Source organism: Elephas maximus, chromosome 23 (genome assembly GCF_024166365.1).
Source record: "Elephas maximus indicus isolate mEleMax1 chromosome 23, mEleMax1 primary haplotype, whole genome shotgun sequence".
NCBI lineage: Eukaryota > Metazoa > Chordata > Mammalia > Proboscidea > Elephantidae > Elephas > Elephas maximus.
The window spans coordinates 11,224,609-11,246,668 of NC_064841.1; the positions used below are offsets into that span (position 1 = coordinate 11,224,609).

A 22,060-nucleotide genomic window follows, 5' to 3' on the forward strand; every position below is an offset into this window, starting at 1 on the left:
GCACAACTTTTAAACCGACGCCCCGCGGAGTCACACCAACCTCCCCCTCAAGCCGTGGTTAAAAGACTAAAGTTTGCCAAAAGCTTCGGGAAGAAAGTTTACTTGTTTGCATCGCCTTTCTGGAAATTTCCTGTTTGTACGCGGAAGAATTTGGGCAAATCAGAATACAGGCAAGGCCAAAGGATTCCATTCCAACCCCGGCGCCCCTCACCTGCTTTGGGGAAGGGCTGCCGGCCCCAGGGTGGCCGCTGCCCGGAGCTCCGCTCGTCTCTCCCTGGTCCCCGGGAGCGTCCCGGCACCGCAGCCCCCCGTTAGGACATCTTGACCTGAAACTTACCGCCCCCGCCCCGGCAGCCCCCCAAGCCGCGCCGGACAGTGGGCGCGAACTCACCGGCGCCCGGGGCGCTGCGCCCACGGGGGCGGCGCGCTGGCGGCTGTGCGGGTCCCGCCCGCCGCTCTGCGTCCGGCTCTCCGCGCTCAGGGCCGGCGCCCGCTGCAGCCGCTCCCCGGGGACCGCGCCGCCAGCCCGGCGGAGCTGCGAGCCGTGTGTCCGTCCAGGCGCTCTGTCGCCCGCTGGCCCTGGCCGCGCAGTCAGGCGCTGGAATGGTCTGCGCCCAGGCAGCCCCGGATTTATAGCGAGGGGCGTTCCTGCCTTGCCGGGCTCCAGGGGCGAGGCTCGGTTTTGCATTCCCTCCTCCTCCGCTCCGCCCCAGGAGACCCTCCCGCCCCAACCCTGTCCTTCTCCAGATGCTGACGGCAGCCGGGAGGATGCTTCAGCGTCCCTGTGTCACCTCGGGCGACCTGCGCATCCAGCCTGGAACTGCGCGTTCGGAGGGGTCTTGAAGGGGAAGAGGGGAACAGGAATAGCGGTTCACGCCAGTACTACTGTGCCTCCACTTTTTTTCCCCCCTAACCTTTGAAAACTTTTAGACTTGAATTAGGAAACTCCTTCTGTTTCCTGTATCTCAGCCTTTGACAACGCGCTGCACATCATAGATACTCTATACTAATTTCAGAGTGAAAGAGTGGACTTTCGTTTTCCCCTATTGCGTTGACTTTTTAAAAACTAAAAATACAGAAAAAGTTTTTTTTAAAGCAAAATATGATCAGTTATTTAAGGATTAATACCAATTCTTCACAAACTCTTTCAAAAAACAGAAGAGGAGGGAACACTTCTGAGCTCATTCTATGAAGCCAATATTACTCTGATGCCAAAAGTACAGAAATCACGAGAAAGGAAAACTGCAAGCCAATATCTCTTATGAATACAGATACAAAATCCTCAATAAAATACCAAAGAAATCGAATCCAGAAACATATAAAAAAGATTATACACCATAACCAAGTTGGATTTATTCCAGGTAGGCAAGATTACTTTACTGAAAATCAATGTAATATAGTACTGTCTCAATAAAACAAAAACCACATGATCGTTTCAGTAGATAAAAAAAAGCATTTGACAAAATTCAACACCCTTTCATAATAAAAAGGCTTAACGAATTAGGATTAGAAAGGCACTTCTTCAAACTGTAAAGATTGTCTACGAAAAACTCACTGACACCATACTTAACGGTGAAAGATGGAAAACTTTCCCTATAAGATCAGGAACCAGACAAGGATGTCCCATCTTGCCACGTCTAGTCAACATTGTACTAGACGTTCTAGCCAAGGTAATGAAGCAAGAAAAAGAAAGAAAAGGCATCCAAATTGCGAAGGAAGTAAAACTATTTTTATTTGCGGATGATATGATTTTGTATTTAGAAAATCCTAAGGAATCCACTAAAAAAACTGCTAGAGCTAATACACGAATTCAGCAAGATTGCAATATACAAGGTCGATATATAAAAATCAGTTTTATTTCCATATAAAGCAATCAACAATCCAGAAATAAAATTAAGAAAATACTTCCATTTATAATAGCATGGAAAGAATAAGATATTTACAAATAAATTTAAAGAAGTGAAAAACTTGTACTGTGAAATCCAGAAACATTGTTAAAAAGAAGTTAAAGGAGACTTAAATAAATGCAAAGATATTCCACCTTCATCTATTGGAAGACTGAATATTGTTAAATTGACAATATCTCTCAAATGATCTATAGATTAAATACAATCCCAATCAAAATCCCAACTGACTTTTTTGCAGAAATTGACAAGATGATCCTAAAATTCATATGGAAGTAGAAGTGACCCAGAATAAGAAAAACAATATTATAAAAAAAACAAAGTAGAAGGACTCACACTTATAAACTTTCAAAATTTACTACAAGGCTTCAATGACTAAGACAGTATGGTACTGGGATAAGGATAGACATACAGGTTAATGGAATAGAATTGAGTCCAGAAATAAACCCCCACATTTATGGTCAATGTATTTCCAACAATGATGCCAAGATAACTCAATGGGGAATGAATAATCTTTTCAATAAATGGTGCTGGAATGGCTGGATATTTACATTCAAAAGAAGGAAGTTGGATCCTTTCCTACACCGTACACACAAATTAACTCAAAATGAATCAAAGACCTAAATGTAAGAGGTGAAACTGTAAAAGTCTTAAGAGAAAACAGAGAATTAAATCCTTGTGACCTTGGATCAGAACCTTCTTAGACCTAAAGCCTTCTTAGACAAGACACCAAAAAACTTAAGCAACAAAAGAAAAAAATAAATTGGATTTCACCAATCTTAAAAGCTTATATACTTAAGCGAACCTCAGAAGGTAAAAAGACAACCGACAAAATGTTTGTAAATTATATATCTGATGAGGGTCTAGTATCCAGAATATATAAAGAGCTATTATAATGCAATAATAAAAAGACAAATAACCCAGGTAAAAAATGGGCAAAGGATCTTAATAGACATCATTTCTGCAAAGAAGATATACAAATGGCCAATAAGCACATGAAAAGACACTTAACATCATTAGCCATCAGGTAAATACAAGTCTAAACCACAGTGAGATGCCACTTCACACCTACTAGATTGTGTCTTCAGGCCAGGACCTGTTTCAGTGGTTCACTATATTCCCAGGGTGTTTGGTACATGATAAGAACTCCCACAGATATAAACAAATCACTCTGATATAAGACTCACTTGGCACCACAAAAGAACTATATTTTGGAAGAAGAGTTGTTTGAGGGATGGGTAGAATTTTTGAACTGAGGATAAAGGCAACAGCACAAAAAAAAAAAAGCATGTATAAAAGTACCATGGCAGAAAAAAAAGTATTATTTGAATGAGATTAGAGTTATTGGAATTTTCTAGGGTGTACTACTACTAACTAATAGCAATAATGATAACTATCATTTATTGGATACTTATGATTCATCGGGCCTCTCTTTAGCTCTTCCTATCTATTAACGTCATTAATCATTACTGTAAACTCATATGTAAGTACCCAACCCAATTGTTGTTGTTAGGTGCTGTCAAGTAAGTTCTGACTCATAGCGACCCTATGCACAACAGAACGAAACACTGCCCGGTCCTGCGCCATCCTTACAATTGTTGTTATGCTTGAGCTCATTGTTGCAGCCACTGTGTCAATCCACCTCGTTGAGGGTCTTCCTCTTTTCTGCTGACCCTGTACTCTGCCAAGCATGATGTCCTTCTCCAGGGACTGATCCCTCCTGACAACATGTCCAAAGTATGTAAGACGCAGTCTTGCCATCCTTGCCTCTGAGGAGTATTCTGGCCGCACTTCTTCCAAGACAGCAGATTTGTTCGTTCTTTTGGCAGTCCATGGTATATTCAATATTCTTTGCCAACACCGCAATTCAAAGGCATCAACTCTTCTTCAGTCTTCCTTATCCATTGTCCAGCTTTCACATGTATATGATGCGATTGAAAATACCATGGCTTGGGTCAGGCCCACCTTAGTCTTCAAGGTGACATCTTTGCTCTTCAACACTTTAAAGAGGTCCTTTGCAGCAGATTTACCCAATGCATTGTGTCTTTTGATTTCTTGACTGCTGCTTCCATGGCTGTTGGTTGTGGATCCAAGTAAAATGAAATCCTTGACAACATCAATCTTGTCTCCATTTATCATGATGTTGCTCATTGGTCCAGTTGTGAGGATTTTTGTTTTCTTTATGTTGAGGTGTAATCAAGGCTGTAGTCTTTGATCTTCATTAGTAAGTGCTTCAAGTCCTCTTCACTTTCAGCAAGCAAGGTTGTGTCATCTACATAAAGTCTATTCCAGCTCATTCTCCATGTGTGTCAGAATAGAACTGTGCTCTATAGGACTTTCAGTGGCTGATTTTGGGGAAGTAGACTGTCATGCCAGGCCTTTCTTCTTAGGTGCCTCTGGGTGAGCTCAAATTGCCAAACTTTTGGTTAGCAGCCGAGTACATTAACCCTTTGCACCACCCAGAAATTCCCACACTTAAATAGGTACACTCCCACTACCCACTGCCGATGAGTTGAAATAGGTACACTATAATCCCCATTTTACAGATGAGAATACTGAGGTACAGAAATTGAGCAAGTTGCCCAAGATTACATGATTCGAAGTGGAACAGTTAAGATTCCAAGTTGTCCAGCATCTGAGCCTATGCGTTTGCTATGCTAAGAGGGAATAGTGTCAGGAAGAACGAGGAAGATGAGGTTAGCGTGAATGTGGAGCTCAGAAGTTAGTAGCAGGGTTTGAATTTAGTTTGGTTCTTGAGGAATGACTGGCTTTTAAGCTGAGGCATGATGTGTAGGATGGAGCAGGGTGTGGTGATGTTAGAAGGAGCCCAAAATCCCACATCAGCGAAATCAAGACTAGAAGCAACGCCGAGAAAAAAATGGAGAGAACCTAGAGAAATAACTGAGCACAATGTGCATTTTGCACTGGTTCTGAGAGGCAGCTGGCCAGGTTTAGTTGTTTAAGGACTTGTGATTGTCTGCCTGGAGAGGTCCCATAAGCTAAAACCCAAAAAAACCCTAACCCATTACTGTGGAGTTGATTTTGACTCCTGGTTAACGTATAGGACAGAAGAGAACTGCCCCATAGGGTTTCCAAGGAGCAGCTGGTGGATTTGAACTGCAGACCTTTTGAATAGCAGCGGAGCTCTTAACCACTGCACCACCAGGGCTCTGGAGAGGTCTCATTGGTGACTCTAATTGAAAGAGACATAGACCTCTTTCGGTTCACTTAAAAGTATTTACTCTGTTATTTATTTTTTCTTGGTGGGAATGTCTGTTCTTAGCTCAAATGGCTGGAAAAAAAAATATTCAAGGGTTTTAGTGACTTTTAAAGGTTTGCCTTTCTGTTCAAAACTAGGGTGACCAGGAATTAGATCCCAAAACTGTGCTGTAGGGCAGGGACCTAGCGAGGGTAAGAGTGCCCAGGAGCAATCTCTAAATTGTGTCCCCCTGCCCCCCCAGGCCAGATTGCCCAATAAGCAGGGTACACAGGGGCCAAGTTGTGCCTCCCACCAATCTGCAGTGCAAAATTTCATCTGTCCTTCCCCACACCAAAGATGGGATGAAACCTATGTGAAATTGCTAGCCACAGATCAGCAAGTATAGGGTCGCTATGAGTCAGAATCCAGTCGACAGCAACCCATGCAACCGATACCTCGCTCAATGGGAACCATGCATACCAAACTGTGTTTATGGTTAATCCACTCCTACGGCCCTCAACCCCTAGCGCCCAGGAGGAAACTCTAAATGGCCTTCCCCCATTTCAGGATGAATGACGGCCTGTCAGTGGAAACGCCTTCCCCTCTCTTGTCCCGTTGCCTCAGTCGGGCACCTTTCATGTTTGTGGTGCCTTGGAATATTTTTCGGTGTGTCATCTGGTGGCCTCTTGGATTTGCGAAGGGGGCAAGTGCACCCTTCTGGCCCCTCCCACTATGCCTCTGTGTAGGGGAGAGAGCACATGGGTAGGGAGCCAAAAAGGAGGGCAGTGAGGTTGTAGACGTGAGCCTTTCACCAAGTTTGGCAGTGAAAGGAGGGAGAGATGGAATCAGGCAGAGACCTTGAGCTGCATTTAATGCTTAGGAAGCCATAGGCACAGAGGTGAAAACAGCGGATAGGAGGAAAGAGAACAGGCAAAAGAGGAGGCAGGGAAACAGTGAAGGAGGCTCAAGAAGAGAGGGGAGGGAGTGAGATGAACAGCCCAGTTGGAGCGCTACCCTGGGAACAGGGTACAGATGGTTGTTGTTAGGTGCCTTCCAGTCTATTGAGACTCATAGCACAACAGAACGAAACACTGCCTAGTCCTACTCCATCCTCACAATTGTCGAGGAGACAGTAGTGTGAAGAAAAAGAGGAAGGATGGAGGTACATTAAAATTTCAAGGACTCTTTCTAGTACTCTGCGTACTTCTCTTACCTTCAGCATTGATTTCCAAGCCTGGGCATTTCTTCTTTTGAATAGACAGCACTTTCTTGGATGTGACAGTCCCCTTCCTACCACGATTCCCAGCAACCAAGAACTCACACTGGAAAGACTCCTCCTTCTTGTTCTCCTGCTCCTTTTTTTTTTTTTTTATGTAACACCTTCCTGTGTATACAGTTATTAATTGCCTCCCCCGAGTAATTTTCTTAGCAAACATTTGAACAATCTACTTAGTGCTAGAAATCATTAGCCAGAGTCACTCCTGTACTAAATTCCAACTTGATTTTATAACTGATCATATTTTTGAGGACTGGAAGTTTCTTAGAGAGTCAGCTGTGTTAGGTGAAACCTCCTGAAAGGGTGGGGTTTGCTCTCAGGGATATTGTGTCATAAGAAACAAGCAGAGAAAGAAGAGTCTGCAAGAAGTTAATGACATCATTATTATTGTGATGAATTGGGTTAGTAATGGAATGGCTTAAACCCTCGACTTTTCTACTGGGATCTCAGCTGATCTATGCAGAAGGATACAGCTTAGAATTGCAAATAGAGAGAGGGATTTGAAGCTCATCTTTTCTACTTGGTAGTCCTGTACATTTGGGCAAGTTTGCTCCTATAACATGGAGTTTTTTAAAAATGGGGCAATAATGTTCCCTAGACTTTTGCTAGGCTTAAGGGAAACACTGTATATAAAGGGTTCAAATTAAAAACAAAAACAAAACAAACAAAAAAACAACCAACAGTTGTGTTGTAGATTGAATTGTGTCCCCTAAAAATGTGTGTCTACTTGGCTAGGCCATGATTCCGAGTATTGTGGGGTTGTCCTCCGTTTTGTGATCTGATGTAATTACCTACGTGTTGTGAATCCTAACCTCTATGATGATAATGAGGCAGGATTAGTGGCCGTTATGTTAATGAGGTAGGACGCAATCTACAGGGTTAGGTTGTATTTTGAGTCAATCTCTTCTGAGATATGAAAGAGAGAAGTGAACAGAGAAGGGAGGGACCTCATTACTATCAAGAAAGAAGAGCTGGGAGAGGAGCTCGTCCTTTGGATCCGGGGTCCCTGCACTGAGAGGCTTCTAGACCAGGGGAAGGTTGATGATAAAGACCTTCCCCCAGAGCTGACAGGAGAGAAAAAGACTTCTTTCTTCCGGGCTGGTGCCCTGAATTTGGACTTGTATCCTCCTAGACTGTGATAGAATAAATTTCTGTTTGTTAAAGCTATTTCCTTGAGGTATTTCTGTCATACTAGCACTACATAACTAAGACAAGTTGGATAAAAAACAAACAAACAAACACCAAGCGAACAGGTGCTGTCCTCTCAGTTCTGGTTCAGGTGACCCCGTGTGTTTCAGGGTTGAACGGTTCTCCAGAGGATTTTCAACGGCTGTGATCTTTCAGAAGTAGAACACCAGGCCTTTCTCTGGAGACGTCTCTGGGTGGACTGGAACCACCAATCTTCAGGTTAGCAGCCAAGCTCATAACTATTTGCACCACCAAGTATACGATTAATAAATGACAGCTATTTTAGTAAGAGGTACCTGTAGGGTTGCTATGAGTGAGAATCAACTTGACAGCAAAGAGTTTGGTTTTTGGCTTATTTTAGTAAGAAGCAGGTGGTTTTCCATGCTGGTCAGGGACATGTTGGCTATTGGGGGCTTTAGAAAAATGGATAAAGTAGAAAGGGATTAAAAAGAAATGGTAAAAAGGGGATTTAAAAAAAAAAAGGATAAAGCATAATATTAAGTGCTTGACTGCTAACCACAAGGTTGGTGGTTTGAACCCACCCAGTGGCTGTGCAGGAGAAGGACCTGGCAATCTGCTTCCATAAAGATTACATCTAAGAAAACCTATGGGACAGGTCTGCCCTGTCACATGGGATTGCTGTGAGTCAGAATTGACTCAGTATCCCCCAACAACAACAACATATCTTTCTGATTATTTAATTTGTTTCTAGTCTATAAATTTTGAAGTTTTGAAATAAACGAAGTCTTCTAATAATTGTACTCAGGAAGAGGCTTGCTTTTTCTCTTTTCTCCCTGAATGCACCATGTGAGGCAGGATCCGGAGTGAGCTGTCAGTATGAAGCTGGAAATGTGAAGACAGAACTAAAGGGCAGCCAAGCCGTTGAAATGCTAGACGAGCAAAGGCACTCTGCCAGAGCTCAACTTCTGCCGAGGCCGGGGCTTGTCTGGTGTCAGATTCTAGATAATTGGCAGAAGACGCAACTCTGAACATCAGTCTGGGGGAAAGACACAACAGGACACACGAAATTAGACCTAATACACATAAAAAAGTTCACTCTTCCCCGTAATAAAATTGTATTTTAAAGCAACAAGGTGTATTTTTTTCATCTATAAAATTTGCAAAGATTAAAAAGATGATAACACCAGAACTCAGTTTTTGCAAGGATGTGGGGAAGTCGGTACTCTCATAGTGCTGGTAGAAATATATGTATATAAAATACTGCAGGATTGTTGCATAACCTTTCAACCAGGAATGCATACTAAAAAATTAATCATGGATATATGCAAAGACTTAAAAACCCAGTGCCGTCAAGTTGATTCTGACTCATAGCGATGCTATAGGACAGAGTAGAACTGCCCCATAGCGTTTCCAAGGACTGCCTGATGGATTCGAACTGCTGACCCTTTGTTAGCAGCCGTAGCACTTAACCACTAGGCCACCAGGGTTTCCATGCAAAGACTTATGCATAATAAATTAATGCATAATTACAAATATTTGGAAGCAACCATAATGTTCCCAAATAAGGATTGGTTAAATAAATTATACACCTGGAATAAAAAAAATCAAACTAAACTTGTTGCCTTCAAGTCTATTCCGACTCATAGCGACCCTATAGGACAGAGTAGAACTGCCCCGTAGGGTTTCCAAGGAGTGGCTGATGGATTACACCACCAGGGTTCCACATCTGGAATTGGACATACCGATTGAAAGTGATACAGAAGAATATTTAATGATATGGAAAATATTAATGGTATGTTACTTAGTGAAAAAATCAGTTTAGGAAACAGTCCATATACTATGATCCAAATTTTATAAAATGTATACAGCATAATGTATAAAAAGATTGGATATATATTCACAAAATGCTGTGAGAATGGCAATTTTCGGATGAGGAATTATGGGTGTTTTAAAATTATGTTTTCTTTTTTTTTCGCTTGTCTGTGTTGTCCAAATTTTATAGAGTAACTACCTTACTATTAAAAAAAAAAATTAGCAGAATAAACAAGAAGGCAGGGAGCCAAGAACAAGGAACACTGGAGAGATTTTTGTGGGCAGTCTTTGCTGATACTAAACTTGAAAGTCCCATAGTTTTAACCCCATGGGTTGCTCACATCAGTACTTTAGAGCACTCCTGTGGTTTATAGTATGGGATTGGTTCTCCTGTATTTTATGGCAATCCAGCACCTGGTATTTACTTGAGAAAGGGTGCCGTAAACATGTATAAATATCCACCAGGTTCAGGTTGGTTACCAAGTGGAGGAACATTTTGGTGACTACAGAGATGCTGAGAGAACAGACCTAGGTGGACGCTACGGTGGGCATTAATCTAGTCTGCTGCTGGTTGTTCGTTCTCTCAAAGAAAACACTAGGTAATTCTGATCACATGATAGTCTGATCCTATGTATATGTCCAAATTAAATCATTGCATAACTACTAACTGTTGCCATTGAGTTGATTCCGACTTATAGCGACCCTATGGAACAGAGTAGAACTGCTCATAGCGACCCTATAGGACAGAGTAGAGCTGCCCCGCAGGATTTTCAAGGCTGTAATCTTTCCAGAACCAGACTGCCACATCTTTCTCCCACAGAGTGGCTGGTGGGTTCAAACTGCTGACCTTTGTGTTAGCAGCCGAGTGCTTAACCACTGCACCACCAGGATTCCTTGCCTAACTACTAAACCAGTAACACCTGTTGCTGTTGAGTCGATTCTGACTCATAGCGACCCTGTAGGACAGAGTAGAACTGCCCCGTGGGGTTTCCAAGGAGCAGCTGGTGGATTTGAACTGCTGACCTTTTGGTTAACAGCTGTAGCTCTTACCCACTACACCACCAGGGTCTCCTGTGTAACTACTGGAGAGTGTAAATTAAAATTCATGCAAATGGTGACTTAAATTTCTCAAAATGAAAAAAAAAAAAAAAAAAAGAATATTTTATTTCCCTTGTTCTGACATTTTCACTCTGAGAACATCATTCGGCTTTATGAACTTTAGATATACAAGGAGTGCTTCATTTCCCTCCAACTTCTCTCTCCCGCTTTTTAAAATTTTCACCCAGACTCATGCTTTTCACATCTCCAGTTTTTTCACTCAAATCTTTCTGCCCGAGCTCATCCATTGGTTAGAATACTTTCTAACCTTTGCCCTTTGAAATCCTGCCTATCCTCAAAGCCTCGGATCAAAAGCCAGCTTTGAAATTTCCTTGCTCACATCTGCCAGATGTTACCCTTTCTTCTTCAGATTTTGTATACTGTTCTTTGAAAATACAAAATAGCATGATTTTATGAGAAGAAACGTTAACTAGGAATTCGGAGACCTCTTGTCCATTTTTGGTTCTCTCCACAGCCACGAGTAGGGCTTGGCTGAGCCAGCTAACATCTAGAGAGTTTCTGGTTTAGAAAATGAATAACTTAAAATGTGAGTTTCCCAATATCCTGCTTACTAATTTTGTGAACTTGGGCAAATTATTTAAGCTCTCTGGGTTTGCATTTATTTATCAGTAAAATGTGAGTAAAAAAGCACCTAACTCATTGTGATGTAGGATTATATGGGTTAATACATGTAAAGCAAATATAACTGTGCCTGGTCTTTAGTTAACGTTCAATAAATGTCAGCTGTCTTTTTTATTGTTACTATTAATTCAACACATGTATGTTGTCTAAACACTCAAACACAGTGTCAATATTCTTTTGGTAAAAACATTTATCTAACTCAATATAGTTTGTAAAAAATTCACATCCCTTCTTTAAATAGTAAAAGAGCCCTGGTGGCGCAGCAGTTATGCCCTCTGCTGCTAACCAAAAGGTTGGTGGTTTGAACCCATCCAGCATTTCCACAGGAGAAAGGCCTAGTGATTTGCTCCTGTAAAGATTACAGCCTAGGAAACTTTATGGGGCAATTCTATTCTGTCACATATAGTTGCTATGAGACGAAAATCGAATCCTTGGCACCTAACAACAACAGGAATATAGATTAAGACATGAATATGACGAGCAAACAGCATGGTTGAACATTCTTGACTGGGATATGTATACGTATCCTCATTTTGTGTAACTGAGTATTACAGTGCTATATGTCATAATGAAGGTCTACTTGTTCGGTGGGTTATTTCCGTTGTGCATGTAGAATACTGTCAGAAACTAATATGCAGGGTGAGGAGGAAACTTCTACCTCTCTTATTTTCTCTGTTTTACAAATCTAACCTCTTAAAACAAAGTTATAAACTTTGTAGGTTGTTAATCAGACAGGATTTCCACCAATTTTCACCACCTTCATTTACAGAGGTGGAGAGTAAACATTTGCTAGGTTCTGTAGCTTGTCACGGAAACCCTGGTGGTGTAGTGGCTAAGTGCTATGGCTGCTAACCAAAGGGTCTGCAGTTTGAATCCGCCCGGTGCGCCTTGGAAACTCTATGGGGTAGTTCTACTCTGTCCTGTAGGGTCGCTATGAGTCAGAATCGACTTGATGGCAGTGGGTTTGGTTTGTTTGTTTGGTAGCTTGTCAGGGCACAAGGATATATTAAATATTATCCAGTAAGCTGCTGAGTGTCACAAAATCTGTAGAGGCTTGACAGAATCTAAAAGAGCAAAATATATTAAAACCTGTTGCCATCGAGTCGATTCTGGCTCATATTGAGCCTATAGGACAGAGTAGAATTGCCCCATAGGGTTTCCAAGGCTGTAATCTTTTTTTTTTTTTTTCAATGTTTATGGAAGGACACTGTCAGGTCTTTCTCCTGTGGAGCAGCGGGTGGGTTCGAACCACCAATCTTTTGGTTACCAGCGTTTTAATCACTGCACTTCCAGGGTGCCTTAAATATATATTAAATTATATTTTTAACTATGACTAGTATATTAAAATTATTTAAAACTTCATAAAGAAGAGAAAACTAATAGGAATGAGGCTATTAACTTTAGACATGAAGTCAGAAGTAATAAATGAAGATGGATCCGTTTAGTGTTGAATTAATGAGGATGGAGAGGCTTTGTTTCACGTACTTCGAACATGTTATCAGGAGGGACCAGTCCCTGGAGAAGGACATCATGCTTGGTAAAGCAGAGGGTCAGTGAAAAAGAGGAAGACCCTCAATGAGATGAATTGACACGGTGGCTGCAACAATGGGCTCAAACATCACAATGGTGATGAGAATTGGGCAGTGTTTCATTCTGTTGTACATGGGGTCGTCATGAGTTGGAACCAGCTCGACAGCGCATGACAACAACTACATTCATTAATGAAAATATTGGTGGATAATAGGAAAGAATGGCAATATACTGCAAAAATAAAACTCCCAACAGGAGAATTATTTTATGTGAGTGTTTTTAATTTATGAGCATCACAAGTCATTATCATGCTCTGTGCAAAGGAACATAAGAACTATATACCAAAACAAACCTGTTGCTCTCAAGTTGATTCCAACTCATTGTGACCCTATAGGATGGATTAGAACTGCCCCATAGGGTTTCTAAGGAGCTGCTGGTGGATTTGAACTGCTGACCTTTTTGGTTAGCAGCTGAGTTCTTAACCACTGATTCCTTAAATATTTAACTTTAAAAGAAGAAATTTTTATATAATAAATACAAAAAAAGAAATGCTTAGAAATGAACAACAAGGTAGGTACTCAGGATAGCAAAGATGATGTATTTTGACATATTAAAAAGAACTCAACAGACTTCCAAATTAGAAATCTAGAAAAATGGGAAACATTTGCAAAATTGTATTTGAATTTAGTTGACTGATAAAAGATAAGGAGGGTGGTCTGTTCCAATTTGAGTTTAGACACAATTCCTATTGTGTCTTCAGAACATAATCCGTGTATTTTCTACCATATTCCTTATTTTGATTCAGTTGTAGTAGGTAGCCTGTTCTTTGTTGTCAAATAGTTCATTCACAGAATCATGCTGGCTGTCCTTTACTCACCACAGATATATGGTATCAGGAGGCTGACAGTTCTCTGGCCCCTGGGAATGCCCTTGCTGACCCAGAACACTCTACTGCCCTGCTGATTAAGCCGCACCATTCCTGATCTAAGCGGAGACCCTTCCCTAACCGTGAAGGCGGGCCTTGGATAGAGTGTCTTGGAGGTTTATAGCTGATCTGAGCTATTAGATTAGAGACAGTCCCTAAAATGAAGCTTCCCTGGCCCATTTAGAATCCTGAACATGACTCCTCAGTCCAAATGTAAAGACTTCTCTTTGTTTTACAGATAGATAGATATATGTAGCCCTGGTGGCTCAGTGGTTAAAGTGCTCAGCTGCTAACTGAGAAAGGTCAGTGGTTTGAACCTGCAGGAAGAAGATGTGGCAATCTGCTCCCCCAAAAATTTACAGCCTTGGAAACCCTATGGGGCAGTTCTACTCTGTCCTATAGGGTCGCCATGAGCCAGAATGGACTCCATCACAAGGGATTTATGTGTGTGTGTGTGTATATATATATATATATATATATATATGTATGCATATATATACATATATGTGTATGATCTATACATACGTGTATATATAAATAAATGTATATATATATGTATACACACACACATATATATACCTACACATATATATGTAAAATCCACAGTCAACATCCATGGAAGCAACAGCCAAGAAATCAAATGACACATTGCACTGGGGAAATCTGCTGCAAAAGACCTCTTTAAAGTGTTAAAAAGCAAAAATGTCACCTTGAAGATTAAGGTGTGCCTGACTCAAGCCATGGTGTTTTCAATCACCTCATATGCATGTGAAAGCTGGACAATGAATGAGGAAGCCTGAAGACCAGTCAACACCTTGGAATTATGGTGTTGGTGAAGAATATTGATTACACCATGGACTGCCAAAAACAAGAGCAAATCTGTCTTGGGAACAGTACAGCCAGAATGCTCCTTAGAAGCAGGGATGGTGAGGCTTCGTCTCACTTACTTTGGACATATTATCAGGAGGAATCAGTCCCTGGAGAAGGACATCATGCTTGGTAAAGGACAGGGTCAGCGAAAAAGAAAAAGACCCTCAAGGAGATGGACTGACGCAGTGGCTGCAACAATGGGCTCAAGCATAAGGATGATTGTGAGGGTGGAGCAGGACTGGGCAGTGTTTCCTTCTGCTGTGCATAGGGTCACTATGAGTCGGAACTGACTCAATGACATCTAACAACAATAATATGTATGTATGTATATACGTATGAGTTTATATGAATGTATATATATGTGTGTGTGTATATATATAATTATTTAAAATAAAAAACAAAAGCCACTGGATTGCTGACAGCTGTCATCTTGTCAGGACTTTGTACAGTTTTCATGCTGAAGGCATTTACACAGACAGTCTGCATAAACAGTCCATAACCTGGCTGACTTGAAAACCACTTACTAGCAAGGTTCGAACAAGTTTTCGTTATGAGATGGGCTACCATTTGTTATGCAAGTCATACCACCAGGTCATGCACCACTTGGAGTCCAGGGTAGAGGTGTGACTGGGCTGGAGGTGTCTTCTAAAGAGCATGCTTTCTAATTAAGTGCTGCCTTTTCTAGCAGATCAGCCCAGAGCTAACTTTATGTTTACCCTCATAGGATTATTTTAATTGAAGACTTTTCCCCATGGCTATTGGTATAATTTAAAGTAGACAAGTTCAGGTTCCTTTGGCTGACTTTGCTTGTGCTCCCTCATTCTGCATCGTTTGTATTCGGCAGTCTTTCTACATGAACTCATGCTGCTAGTTGTTCATTGAATTGTTCTTGCCTAAGTGCTTCCTGATCAATTCTATTATTATTTTTTCTTGTTCTGTTCTAGTATTGATGTTAACTGGTTGGTAATTTCCTGGATCTCCCCTTTGGCACATCGTAAGAATTAGAATAGCTATTATTATAATTATTTTCTGGAATCTTTTTGCAGTCCATCCATCATTCTCTATTTTCTGCATTGTTTATGACTTAAATGGAATATATATGAGATAGAAAGATATTATTCATAGACAACAAATGTCATATTGCAAGGGTAATATTCTCAACTATTTCTTAGCAGAGATATTTATATTTTGCTAAAATAGACTTGGAAAATAATAAATTAAGAAACAAAATTAGTAGATAAAAATTAAACATTAACAGCTAAATATGCCTCTTTGGGTAAACATTTGGGTTTTCCTGAGTGAAAAAAAAACAGATGACAAATTATTAAAATTAATTGCTTACAAATGCAGACAAAGCACTATTTTCTTCATGTCCTTTTGTATAAGCAACACATGTTATCTCTTTAAGTATTTTTTACTATTTCCTCTTTTCTAATGTATTGCTTATTATTGTGTTGTAGATACAAGTCAGTTTTTGGCCTTTAGTTACAGCAGAGACACAACTGATTAATCAAACCACCTGTGAGGAGTACTTGGTTAGGCAGAGGGCATAAGTAAGACACTGCCCCTGAATATAAGAAGTTCGTAATCCAGTTGGGTGAGAGAAGCAGAGATGTATAATACTGTGTTGAAGTAATTAAAAATTTTTTTTTATCAAGTCAATTTGGACTCATAGCGACCCTATAGGACAGAGTAGGACTGCCCCCATAGGGTTTCCAAGGAGCAGCTGGTGGATTTGAACTGCCAACCTTTTGGTTAGCAGCTGAGCTCTTAACCACTGCACCACCAGGGCTCCGTTGGAGAAAAAGAGATGCTTAAAGAATACAAAGACAATGGCAGGCATAGATGCTGACAAGCAGAAATGGAGGAAAGTTGCCACTCCAGAGTAGGAGGTATTTGCCATGCCTTGAAGGTTAGAATGTTCTAGATAGAGGCCACTGTATGTGCAGATGGCACTATGAATGTGTGCCTTTTGTAGTACAGATTGAAGGGAAATGCAGCAATTTAATATTGATCTCTGCTGGATTGGAAGCCCTCTGCGTGCAGAGACCATGCTGGTCTCATTCGCTGCTGTACCTGCAGTCTGGCACTCTGCCTGGCATATATACATGCTCAATAAATACTTGTTGAATGAATGAATGAATGAGATGAGGGCAAGATCATGAAAGGACAGCTTGAAGTGTATTGACTGTATCTGGGGAGCAATGAAAGGCACAGAGGTCACTTAGCGAGTCCAATGTCCCAAAATTTGTTATTTAGAAAGACGAAAGGTAATTTTGATGGAAATACAGAGGATAAATCCAAATGAGACCAAACTGTTGGCGAAGGGATGAGTTAGATATTCCAGAAGAAAGACGAAGAGGACTTAACCAAAAGTGGTAACTCTGTGGATGGTGGGACAAGCTTTTGAAATATAGTGGAAGATATTCATTGACTGGTTAGATATGAAGGGAGAGACAGAAAGGATGGGGTTTCTAGATTGGGAGGCAGGGTGGATGCAAGTTCTATTGGCTGGGAGTAGGAATGCAAAAAGTGCATATTTTAGGAGAAGGATGAGTTTAATTTTGGATGTGCTCAGTTTACTTTCTTGAAGGACATCCAAGTATAGCAGGATCTGGGCTGGGAGATGTAGCTTTGGGAATCATCATGGTGGGGATGATGATTGAGCTATGGGAGGAAATGAAGCTAACAAGAAAAAATGTGGAGAGTAAGAAGAGGAGGGAAAGAGAGGAGGAATCTTGGGGAACACACACATTTAAGGCAGAGAGGGCGGTCAACAGAAAAGAACTGACATTGACTCTAACGTAAGCTATGTGACGGGTGCTGTTCTAGGATTTGCATATGCTTGTTTTTTTTTTTTTTTAATCTCATTTAATTTTTAAAACAGCTCTGGGAGGAATAATCAGAGAGGTAGAGATTTTTTTCCAGGAAATAGTGGTATCCCGAAGCCTTGGCTCTAGAGAGTTTAAAGTAGGTGTTGCGAACTATTCCAGTAAAGAGCCAGATAGTAAATATTTTCATCTTTGAGGACCATGAAGTCTCTGGCAACTATTCAGCTCTGCCTCTGTGGTGCAAAAGGAGCTATAGACAAACAAATGGGTGTGGCTATGTTCCAATAAAACTTTATTTACGGACACTGATGTTTGAATTTCATATAATTTTCACATGTCACAAAATGTTATTCTTTTGATTTTTTTCAACCATTAAAAAAATGTGGAAACCATTTTCAGCTCTTGGACCACACAAAACAGTGAGTGGACTGGAGTTTACTGACCTCTAGTTTAAACTAAAAGGGGGATGGATATTAAGTGTCAGGTGCAAATATGAGCCCTAAGAAGATCACTGAATCTGGCAAGTAGGAGGTAGTTGATGACCCAGCAAAAGTGGTTTCAGTAAAGTGGAGGGCCAGAAATCTCATTGTAATAAGTTGGGGGATAATCAGGAGGTCAACAGAAAAGAACTGACATTGACTCAATCAGGTGCCGTGGAGTCATGGCGGCTCCAGGTGTGCCAGAGTAGAACTGCGGAGTTGGAGCCACAAAACCAAAAAAACAAACCCAGTGCCATCAAGTCGATTCCGACTCATAGCTATAGGGTCGCTCTGAGTTGGAGCCACAGCAACTGGTTAATTAGAAAGCAGATAGAGTTAAGTATAGAGACTTTCTTAAGGAGATGGGCAATGAAGAAAAAGAGATTTAGAATGATAGTTTAAGGAAAGGCGACACGAGGTTGTTTTAAGATTTAGGAAACTAGGCTGTTATTTGTAGATAAAAGAGTTATGTGAAAATGAAGAGAGATTACAGATTTAAAGGAAAAGAGATCGTTGGTAGAACAAGATCCTGTAGAAGGAAGGAGGGTAGGGTTCTGTGCAGAGATGGACAGATGACCTTTGGTTCTCTTTGCCATTTCATTGGGGTTTATATTATGCCACCATGTCCTTTTCCGTGGTCCCTATTCTTAATGGTGTCTCTAAAATGGTTCAGTTTGACAGGCAAGGTGCAATATGAGACCACATCAAATGAGAAAAGAAGTCGGTGTTTACATTATACAATTTACATCCCTGGCCTTAGGACCACTTTAGTTAGGGGGATACGATCAGACATTTTCCTACGATGCAGGGGAGGAAACAAATGCAGAGAAAGCGACCTTAGTTTGCTATGATGAGTCTCCTGAACATCATTTATGAGGGATTCAACCTAGGAATCTTTGAATAATTGACAATCACCTGCCTGGAGACAAGAGGTGGAAGTTTTTGAAGATCCCTCTACCTTAGAATTTTTATGAAACATTTTGAGTTTATTATTCTACTTGATCCTTAAAATAATCCTGTGTGGCATATAAATCTTCTACTTGGCATGTTATCATTCACATTTTACAGATAAAGAAGTCAAAGGTCAAGAGTTAAATGTATCCAAAGATGCCTGGTTAACAGATGGAGGATTAGAATACTTACCTGTCGCTGTGGAGTCAACTCCGGCTCATAGCGACCCCGTGGGTCAGAACAGAACTGCCGCGTGGGGTTTCCAAGGCTGTAAATCCTTATGGAAGCCGGTCACCCAGTCTTTCCTCCCGTGGAACTGCTGGTGGGTTGGAACCGCTGACCTTTTGGTCAGCAGCTGAGCACTTAGCCACTTCGCTACCAGAGCTTCTATGATTAGGACCCAAACACTCTAATTCTTGGTCCAATTTCATTTCTATTATATCTTCCTTTTTCTCCCAATTTTAAGTAAGTTTGCAACATCTAAGAAAGTTTAGTGATGTCAAAATTTGAATTAAACATTCATCAATGTACTTGTGTTTAGAGGGCTTTTAATTTAAGGGCTTATTTAAAATAGAGTCATATTCCATGTAATTTTTTATTCTGAAGTATAAAGTGAATGTGTACTGATTTTTATTTTTTATAATTAGTTTTGTTCTTGGCTTCCACTTAGTAAGGTCTTTTAGGACACTTGAATTACAACTCTGGGAACATCATTCTACTTAGTACTTTATGTGCACAAGGGCCTGCTCTGCTGAGGTCATTTGTAGGACAATGATCTGTGCATGGCCCTCCCTCAGTTCTTTCCAGCCTCTAGCCTGTCAGATAGCAGGCAAGTGAATTCTTCCTGAGGGTGAAAAAAACTTGCCAAAAATTAAGGGATGTCTTTAAATGGTTGAAAAATAATAAAGAGAGCTTATTTGATTCAGATGGAAACAATTTTAACATTGTTGTTGTTGTTAGTGCCATTGACTCGATTTTCAACTCATAGCAACCCCACATGGCTTCCTAGAACTGTCCCACATGGCTTCCTAGAACTGTCCCACATGGTTTCCTAGGCTGTAATCTTTACGAAAGCAGATTGTCAGGTCTTATTCCTGCAGAGCCACTGAGTGGGTTCAAACTGCCAGCCTTTTGGTTTGTAGTTGAGTGATTAACCATTGTGTCACCAAAAAACAAACAAACGAATCCGTTGCTGTCAAGTCGATTCCAACTCACAGCGACCCTATAGGACAGAGTAGAACTGCTCCACAGGGTGTCTAAGGAGCAGCTGGTAGATTTGAATTGCTGACCGTTTTGGTTAGCAGCCAAGCTCTTAACCACTGTGCCACCAGGACTCCATTGCATCACCAGGGCTTCTTAATTTTAACATTAACCATATCAAAGGTTTCATCTCTATTTTTTCTGCTTTAAAAATATTTGGGGAATGTTGTAGAGCTATAACCTAAAAATATTTAGGAAACACGAGCAGTTCTGTTCTAAGACTAAATTCTACCTGAAGTTTGACTTTGGCTAGGGCCCTCATCTGTCCAGGGCAGTTTGGAAACAATGCTGCCTAACATGACATCTTTGTAACGATTTCCTTTGTGTCTTTATTTTGTCCCCATCCTATGCAACAATTCCTAATCCTTTCAACTCTGTGAATCTTTTACTGTGTATTAACAAGGAAAGGCAAGGGGTCACCAGGGAAAATCACTTAAAACAAAACAAAAAATAATCAGCAAGCATAAAAACATAATTAATACATGTAGAGACATTTTAGGTCATGAAGAAAAAATGTTGGGAAAAAAGTTTGAAAAGGAAGAGGGCCTTAGTACAGCTTCAGAATATGTGTTGTTTAAAATAGAAAGAAAATGAGCAGGAAAAAGGAAACCCTGGTGGCATAGTGGTTAAGTGCTACGGCTGCTAAGCAAAAGGTCGCAGTTGAATCCACCAGGCACTCCTTGGAAACTCTATGGGGCAGTTCTACTCTGTCCTTATAGGGTCGCTGTGAGTCGGAATCGACTCAATGGCAGTGGGTTTGGTTGGTTTTGGAGCAGGGAAAGATAGTACTAAAATCTCTAAGTTACTATTTAAATATTTCTTATCATTTATGGTAAGTGACAGAGGCTCTGGATGGTGCAAGTGGTTAACAAGCTCAGGTGCTATCTGAAAGGTTGGAGGTTTGAGTCCACAGAGAGGTGCCTCAGAAGAAAGGCCTTGTCTTAGGTTGGCTCTCTAGAGAAGCCAAATCTGTGCAGCATATAAATACATATATAGAGAGAGACAAAGAGAGAGAGAGATTTACATACAGGAAATGGCTCACTCAGTTGTAGAGGCTGGAAAGTCCGAAGTCCATGAGTCAGGCTGTATGCTTCTCCGGACTCACATAGCCGCAGGTACTGGCGAATCCAAAGATCAGAAAGGAAGCCTCTGGCTCACAGACTGTGGAGGCTGACGAATCCCAAGATGGGCAGGTAGGCTGTAAGCTCAAGCCCCAAGACCCAGAGGTCAGATGAACAGGAGCCAGCTGGAGGATCCAGAGTGAGCAAAAGCCAGTGAGCCTTGCCAGAAAGTCTACCTATATTGGATGCAGTCCACACCCCCAAGGAAACTCTCTTTCAACTGATTGGCTACTCATGACAGATCTCATCGTGGAAGTGATCACATTATCAGATCTCATTATGAAGGTGATCACATCATTAAAAACCCAAACTACATCTTAACTGCCAAACCGCTGAGGATCGTGGCCCAAACAAATTGACATACAACTTTAAACATCACAGGCCTGGAGATCTATTTCTGAAAACTCAGCCACTGAAAACCCTATGGAGCACAGTTACACTCTGACACACACAAGCTTGGGATAGCTCGAAGGCAACTAGTTCACTGTAGAAGTGACATCTCCAACATGCTTGTCTATGAAAGAAAAATAATGCTGAGGAGTAATGGAACTTTTCCAAATTTTTAGTAGGATTCAGATATGTTTTATTAAGATTAGATTAGCATGGGAATAAATTATTTCACAGGTATAATTAGGATCCTATTTTAGTTTGCATTTAATTTCAAAAGGCCTTTCCGTCCTATTCTACATTTGCTTTCTTTCCACTTCTCTGCCTAGATCTCTGAGGCCTACACTCTTTCATCACTAACCTTGACTCTTATCATCCTTGAGTCCAAAGTTTCCCAGCAGTCAATTTTATAATTTTTTTTTGGTTATTTTAGTTATGATTTAATCGTATTTCCATGCTGTAATTCTTCTCTTCTGTGATTCAACCAAGCAGTTCTATTTTCTGTGCTACTTCTACTTCCAATAACAAATACCTGGTACGTGTGTTTCTGGGAGAATTGTTTTCGTCAATAGGAGTGCTCCTAAGATACCTTTTTCAAAGAATTTGCATGAACTGAATGTTTTGGA

At 40.9% G+C, this 22,060-nt stretch overlaps 2 protein-coding genes across 3 annotated transcripts in view; one reads left to right on the plus strand and one right to left on the minus strand.

Moving 5' to 3' along the window:
- Positions 1 to 626, minus strand: part of AGTR1 (angiotensin II receptor type 1) — a 55,825-nt gene extending 55,199 nt beyond the window's left edge. Inside the window, exon 1 of one of the 2 annotated variants that reach the window (XM_049867816.1) lies at positions 392 to 626. The gene's annotated coding sequence lies outside the window, so the exon portion shown is untranslated. Of the gene's footprint in view, positions 1 to 211; positions 342 to 391 lie in introns of those variants that run through there. The other variant, XM_049867817.1, reaches the window with a different exon arrangement.
- The window catches only part of LOC126066586 (vasodilator-stimulated phosphoprotein-like), a 521,808-nt gene that overhangs the window by 275,752 nt on the left and 223,996 nt on the right, over positions 1 to 22,060 (plus strand). The window lies entirely within an intron of this gene.